The following is an 8,000-nucleotide window of genomic DNA, read 5'->3' as shown; positions in this document are numbered from 1 at the left end:
AGTGATAAGAATATCATATGAATTCCCTGAAAAAGACACTGACTATATGTTCCATCGGCAGCACAGATAACAAACCTAAAGGACAGTGAGCAACAAGGTCCTACCATAGCACAGAGAACTATATTCAGTGTCTCATGATAAACCATAACAGAAAAGAATGTATATACATACACATGTATAACTGAATCATTTTGGTGTGCAACAGAAATTAACACAACATTGTAAACCAACCTTACTCAACAAAGAAATTTAAATTAAAAAGTCTGAAGGACAGCATCTTTCCCAACAAGTAAAAGTGTTCAATGAAAGGAGAAACCAACAATGGCCAATCATCCGCCATTGAACAGGACGAGAAAGATGGTAAACAGACTCTCCACCACCCATCTGCTTCTTTGTCCCTTTCTTTCTTATGCATCGGCACCTTATCTTTTCTGGACTGTTGCCAGGAACCAAACACGAACCAAACTCAATGGTGGGAACCGGCTCTGAGCTGATTCAATTTGGGAACACAGCCCCTCCTCCAGTGCCGCTAGGGACCCCGTGGAGACCCGGGCCCTGCCAGGGCGGCGGAAAGGCCACATGAAAGCGAGATTCAGACGGGCCTCCTTACCTGCCCTCTCTGTCTACGTCCCACTCAGAAACACACTCACAGGTATCCTTGGACGCTATCACATGGAGAGTCTCCAGTGTAATTCTTTGATCTTTGCTTGAATGACAAAAATGATGCTTTTACTTCTTCTCATTCCTTTCTTTAAAATATACATTAACGTATGCTTTGGGGCTTTTGTATAGTCTTTTTTTTTTAGTAGGTCTTTGCTTTTCCTGTTTTTAGTTCTAAACCAAGAGTGGAGATAGACCAGGATCCAGATGCCTTCTGAATCACTTCAAGGGCAAATAAGGAATTGCACTTGTAAACAGCATATAGTAGTTAATCATACCGAAGTATTTTTATTTCTAACAAAAGCCTTGTAAAATGTCATCTCCATTTAACATAGTAACAAAAGCAGCTGAAAAAAAGAGTGATTTGTTCAAAACTCATCAGATTATGGCAGAAGCAAAGCAAGAAACCAAGAACTCTTTGATCTGAACCCAAAGAGCTGGTGTAACTTCCAGTTTAATGGGGCAAATGTGGTGAGTACACATCTTTGAACATAAAACAAAAACAGAAATATAACTTCTAGCTCATTTAGTAATTCTCAGAGAATGCAGCCTCCAGTTTTAGAGTTTTAAAGTCTATTTCAGCATTTGAATGGTTTTAGCACCAACCTCAATAAGGGCTTTCTTTAGATTGCTATTAGCGGCATTCCTTTATAAGAGACTTTTCTAAATAAAAGGAAATTAATGTTAACATATCATCCCCTTATCTCCACCCCTAAATGTGTATTGCGGTTTCCTATTGTCCATAAAAGCAATAAAGCTATCATCAACAACTGCCACCTTTATGACTCACTCCTTGGGCACCTGTCTTGAGGACACTAAAGCTGTGCGGAAGAACCATAACTCAAACGGTCCCTTAGAAAAGTACTATCTTTCAGTCTATGACAAAGAATCTTCAGTGAGAATGTTAAACACAAGCAAATTGAGAGGGATTAAGAAGAAAACATCACCAGGGAAGAACACGAGAAAATAGCAGAAAGAGATGAAATAATCTATGACGTTTCTCAAAATTATCAAGTTGGGGTAAGTTTTCTGCATTTTATCCATTTTTTTTTTTACAAATATGAAGATACTTATGACTTTTATTATTAGGTAAAATATCTATCCAAGCATATGATCTTGTATTTGAATTGTAAGAAGGGCTTTCTTACTCTATTTTCTGCCCATGATTGGCTAAAATGGAACTATTGCCTACTTAATGATTTCTGCCCCTTGTCTCCCTGTTATTTAAAGAAGTTCCAAGATTTGAGAATTAGCTTTAAACTCATAGTTTGCAATTCATTTTTTGGTATTTTCTGGCGCTGTTATTGTGTAAAACAATTATTATTTCTAACTCTATTCATGTATTTATTCCCTCCCTTTGGAGGTCAAAAATAAATGGAGTTAGACTTAAATATAATTAAATGTATGTAATATTTTTCAGGGTTTTTCCTAGTGGCTCAGACAGTGAAGAATCTGCCTGCAATGCAGGAGACCCAGGTTCGGCCCATGGGTCTGGAAGATCCCCTGGAGAAGGGAATGGCAACCCACTCCATTATTCTTGCCTGGAGAATCCCATGGACAGAGGAGCCTGGAGGACTATAGTTCATGGGGTCACAAAGAGTCAGACATGACTGAGCAACTAACACTTTCACTACTTACTCAATATTTTTCAATTAAAAAAAGATAACTATTCTCTATGCTATTAATGATCCCTGCCATCACCACCTCAGTGCTCTGACTCTTATTGTCCAAAAGGGAAGCAAATGTTTTACAGGTCAGTGAAAGTTTTAATGGACAAGTGTTCAAAACCTTTATCTATAATTCTAATTTAAACTAATTTGAGTTTATGATCTTTATGGAGATTTGTGATCCATGTGCAGATTATTATTACAATAAATTATTTTTCAGTAGGGTTCAATATAAAGGAAATGAGCATGATTCTATGACTAGGCAGAGGAGAAATTTTCTAAGAAAAACAGCCAAGGGTTGGAATGAGAAATCTTTTCCCAGAGATATCTTAAAATGTGAGTCAGATACTAATTTGTCCTGGGCGATTTAGTTGAAACATCTCTGGGGGCTGAGTGATGAATTATATGACTCTGAAAGCTCTTTCCGTTCCTGCAATGTGATGATAAATCTGGGCATTGCATTAGATTTGTGTTCTTTCAAATGGGTGACATGGCTTTCTCCTCTTTGATTCCAATGAGAAAATATCTGCTGTGAGATTTTTCTTCTTAGGCCTTCTGTCACTTTTCCTATTTGAAAACAATGAAGACAGATACAATTATCTATAAAAGGAAACAAAGTGAAATTGAATCCCTACCTCATACCAAATACAAAAATCAGTTATATGTGGATTAAAGATTCTTTGACAAATGCAAAACTTTAAAACGTTTTGAGTTTGCTAGGTGACTGACTATAGATCTTTTAAATACATCAATCCGTAATGGTTGTCAAATAAAAGCTTGAGCTATTCAACTGCATTAAAACAAAGAACTTTGGCTCATCAAAAAGACTTTTCAGAAGTGAAAAGATAAGACTGAGGTAAGGTATCTAAAACATGTATAATAGAGAATATTGTTATTAAGGTATACACAGAACTCCTTCAAGTTAATAAGAAGATGACAAATAATCCAATAGAAAAGCAGAAAAAGAAATGAAGAGTCACCTCACAGAAGAGGTAATGTACATGGCCAATGCAAATCAAGACTATGAGATAGCATTTCATACCCATTTAATTGGCAAAAATTTAGAAATCTGAAGATGCCAAATATTGTAAAGGATATGAATCAGCAGAATCACCTCTATATTGCAAACAGAAATGTAAATTGCTACATCCATTCTGGAAAACAGTTTGGCATCATCTTGTTAAGTCATTTCTTAGGACCCTGCAATTCTACTCCTAGGCATATACTTGTGCAACTACCCAAACACTCATATTTTGGGGAATTAAAAAAAGGATACTCACCGTAGCCACATAGATAAATTATTCTGTGACATAGTCACCCAATAGAATGAATGAACTACACCCATGACAACATGGGTGAATTTTAGTTACATAATATGGAGTGAGAAAAGTAAGTCTGAGATATTAAAAAGACAAAGCAAAATGAAACAATATAGGGTTTAAAAATAACATAAAAAGTAATAAAGAAAATTTAGGATAATTGTTTCTGGAGTTTAGGAAGACAGCACATAGGTAGGTTTAACTTAGGGATCACTGTAGATCTTACATTGAATGGCAGGTTCTTAGATTTTCATTAAATAATTGTTAATAAAAAAATAACTGAAAAGAAAAGACAGTTATGCTCAGACCGAAGAAGAGCGTGTGAACCAAGTATTATGATTAACTAGGTTATATATATATATAAGGTCTCCCTAAGCTTCGAAAACAAATAAAAGTAAGACTAATGTTTTCACAATTGGATTATTTGTGCTTTTTTGTATTTCAAGTATTATAAAATATCTATGAGCCTCCACTCATAGATTCTATACTACTTAACCATATGTACATCCACCTTCTCCCACTTTATCTCTTATTAGTGTTTCCTTTTGGGTTACAGTTGAAAAAACTGGGCAAAAAACCCCCCAAAAAACGCTTAAATGTTTTTCTCAAAAATCGGTGAGCCTAGAAAAATGACTTTCTAGACTTTTATCTCTACACCCAACAGCACGTGAGTGCACATCTCCCCTAATTAACAGCAGTGACTTCATAGCTCTCTGAGTTTTTCACTTTTGCCTATGGGGCCACTGTTTTTCTTAATCAGTCTTGCTAGGGGGTAATACTTTTATCAATTTTTTCAAAGAACTGACTTTTTAATTTATTTTCTTTATGGTTTGTCTACTTTCTATGTTGCTAATCCCGACTTGATCATTTTCCTTCTTTCTACCCATTTGAGTTTATTTTGCTTTTCCAAGTTGAAAATTTAGGGAGTTGATTTGAAAACCTTTCTTTGTTTCTAGTATAAGTGTGTAAAGTTATACACTTCTTGGGACTTCCCTGGTGGTCCAGTGGTTATGAAACCACACTTCCACTGTAGAGGTCATGGGTTCAATCCCTGATATGGGAACTGAGATCTCTGCCTGCCACATGGCACAGCCAAAAAATAGGGGAAAAAAAATTAAGTTATGTATTTCTCTCTAAATGCTCTTTATTTATATTTTACAAACTTTAATATTTTCATTCACTCAAAAAATCTTTCTACTGTATTTTACGATTTCTTCTTTGACCTACCGGTTATTAAAAATTATAGTTTAGTTTCCAAATGTTCGTGCCTTTTCTAAGCATCTTACTGTTATTGCTTTTAAATTTGTTATTAGCTTCTAATTAGTTTCTACTGTGGCCAGAGAACATATTCTGCATGATTTAAATTGCTGCTGAAACTTATAGATGCTTATTTTATGTGACAGATTATGGTGTACCTTGGTGGATATAGCTTGAAAGGAATGTACATTCTGCAGGGGTTGGGTATGGTGTTCTGTAAATGTTAATAAGGTTAAGTTGAGAGATAGGCTTGTTCATATCTTCCATGTCCTTATTGATTTTTAAAATCTATTTATCCTGTCAATTACTGAGAGCATTAAAATACCCAGCTATGATTGTCTTCCTTAGTCTGTCAGTTTCACTTCGTGCCTTTTGAAGCTCTGGTACTAGCTGCATACATATTCAGGATCATATGTTTCCTGATGAGTTGACACTTTAACACTATGAAAAGCCTTTTTAAATCCTTTGCAATATTTTTTGTCTTGACGTCTACTTTGTCTGGTATTAATACCACTATGTTTGATTTCTTAGGCGTACTGTTTACCAGGAATGTTTTTTCCATTTTTAAAATCACAACCTATTTGGGGCTATATATCTATAAATGCATTTCTTATTAACTTCCCATAGTTGAACCTTACTTTATTTTTCATAAAGCAGTCTACTTTATTTATTTATGGCCATGCCATGGGGCATGTGGGATCTTACTTCCCGGACCAGGTATCAAACCCGTGCCATCTGCAGTGGAAGCAAGGAGCCTTAACCACTGCACCGCCAGGAAAGCCCCAAGTCTTATTTTTTCATCCAGGCTGACTTCTGCTTTTAAGTGGTATGTGTAGTCATTCTGCATTTAGTTCAGGTATTGCTACAATTGGGTTTAAATGTACCATCTTGCCCATTTTATTTCATTTGCCTCAAATATGAGTTAAGGTGACTAAACATTCTGGAAAACAACTCAGTTCCAGGCACACCATAAAAGCTTGGTTACCCTCAGGTCACAATATGGATCCTCACCTTATCAACATCTAATTTTAATTAATATTCTACCATTTCATATAAAAAGTCAGAGCCTTAGCACGCATGCCATTCTTTTTGCTATTTCTCTCACGGATTTTATTAACACTAACAACACATTATAAATTCTAGACTAAAATTGTAATTTTTTTTTACTGTAAACAATCAAATGTTTTTTAAAAAAATTAAGAGAGAAAAAGGTTTAAAACTGTTTACAGTTGACCCTTGAGCAACATGGATTTGAACAGCATGGGTCCACTTATACATGGAGTTTTTTTTTTTCCAGTAACTATTATAGTTACACAATCTGTGGTTGATTGAATCTATGGATGCAGAACTACAGATTTGCAGTGTTGAATAAGGGGCTTGAGCATCCACAGTATTTGGTATATTTTGGTGGTGGTTTAGTCACTAAATTGTGTCTGACTCTTGCAACCCCATGGACTGTAGCTCTCCAGGCTCCTCTGTCCATGGAATTCTCCAGGCAAGAATACCGGAGTGGGTTTCCATTTCCTTCTTCAAGGGATCTTCCAGACCCAGGAATCAAACCCAGGTCTCCTGCCTTGCAGGCAGATTCTTTACCGACTGAGCTATGAGGGATGATCCTTAGTATATTTTGGTGGATCTTAAAACCAGTTCCCCTACAGGTGCCACAGGATGACTGTACGTATATTTACCATTCCAGGTGTTCTTTCATTCCTGCCTGTAGATTTAGCTTCCATTTGGTACCATTTCCTTTCAACATGAAGAATTTCCTTTAATATTTCTTATAGTGCATATCTGCTGGCAATAAATCCTCTCAGCTTTTGCTTATTTGATCATGTCTATTTCATCTTCATTTTTCAAAGATACTTTTACTAGATAAAGAATTCTGGGTTGACAGTTATTTTTTCCCCTTCTAGCACTTTAAAGATAATTTTTCACTGTCTTCTGGCCACCAAAGTTGCAGAAAACTCAGTCGGTAATTTCTGTTGTTATTCCCCTGAGCCTAATGTGTCTTTTAATCTTGACTTCTTAAAGATTTTATCTATATCATTATTTTCCATCACCTTGACTAGAATGTGCCTAGGTGTGGTTTGTTTTGTATTCATCTCACACACTATTTGTTGAGCTTCTTGACTCTAATTTTGGGAAGATCTCAGCCACTGTTTCTTCAAACATTTTTTCTGCCCTGTTCTGTCTCTCTCTTGCTTCCTCTTTTTCCCCCTCTTCACTCCCCTCCCCTCCTGTTTCCCCTCTTCTGTCCTTTTCTCTTTTCAGACGCTAATATACATACATTGGACTACTTGATATTGTCCCACAAGTTAAAGAGACTCTGTTCGTTTCATGTTTACGGTTTCTGATATTTAATTTTCTGTTCTAGCAGCTTCATCTAACTCTTCTTTTATAATTTCCATTTATGTGCTAATATTCCTTGTTTAATCCTTTTCTTATTTATTTTTAAATGGAGGATACTTGCTTTACAATATTGTGTAGGTTTCTAGCAAACATCAACGTAAATCAGTCATAGGTTTATCCATGTTCCCTCCCACTGAACATTCCTCCCCCGTTTAATTTTTACATCCATCTTTTCCTTCAAGCCCTTGACATATTTATAGTAGTTATTTGATAGTCTTTATTGGCTAAATATAACATCTTGGCCACCTCAGGGTTAATTTTTATTGAGCATCTTCCCCCCCCTCCTTAATTACTGGTCACATTTTTCTGTTTCTTTGCATGTCGAATAATTATCAAAGGTATTCTGGATATTGTGAGGGACACCTTGTCAGAGTCTGGATTATTTTGCCTTTCATCAAAGAGTATTGAATTTTTTTCTGGCAGGCAGTTACAGTAGTGGTAGATTTTCATGTCAGGCTTGGTTTTATGCCCTTAGGGTAGGTCTATGATTTTATCTTTAGTCCTAAGGAATGGCTAGAACTTACTGTTAATATATGGTCTTACTCTGATATTTAACTGAATGCAGTGATGTTTGTCTACTGTGGCTAGTCCAGGCACCATCAGCCAGCACTATGCAATCTCCCTTATCTCTATTCTGCTCTTCGCTTCACAATAGCTGTCTCCAACTAGGCTGCTAGCCCTCTCCAAG

The sequence above is a fragment of the Odocoileus virginianus genome, chromosome 15 (genome assembly GCF_023699985.2).
Source record: "Odocoileus virginianus isolate 20LAN1187 ecotype Illinois chromosome 15, Ovbor_1.2, whole genome shotgun sequence".
NCBI lineage: Eukaryota > Metazoa > Chordata > Mammalia > Artiodactyla > Cervidae > Odocoileus > Odocoileus virginianus.
Note: the sequence above shows the minus strand (reverse complement) of the source record.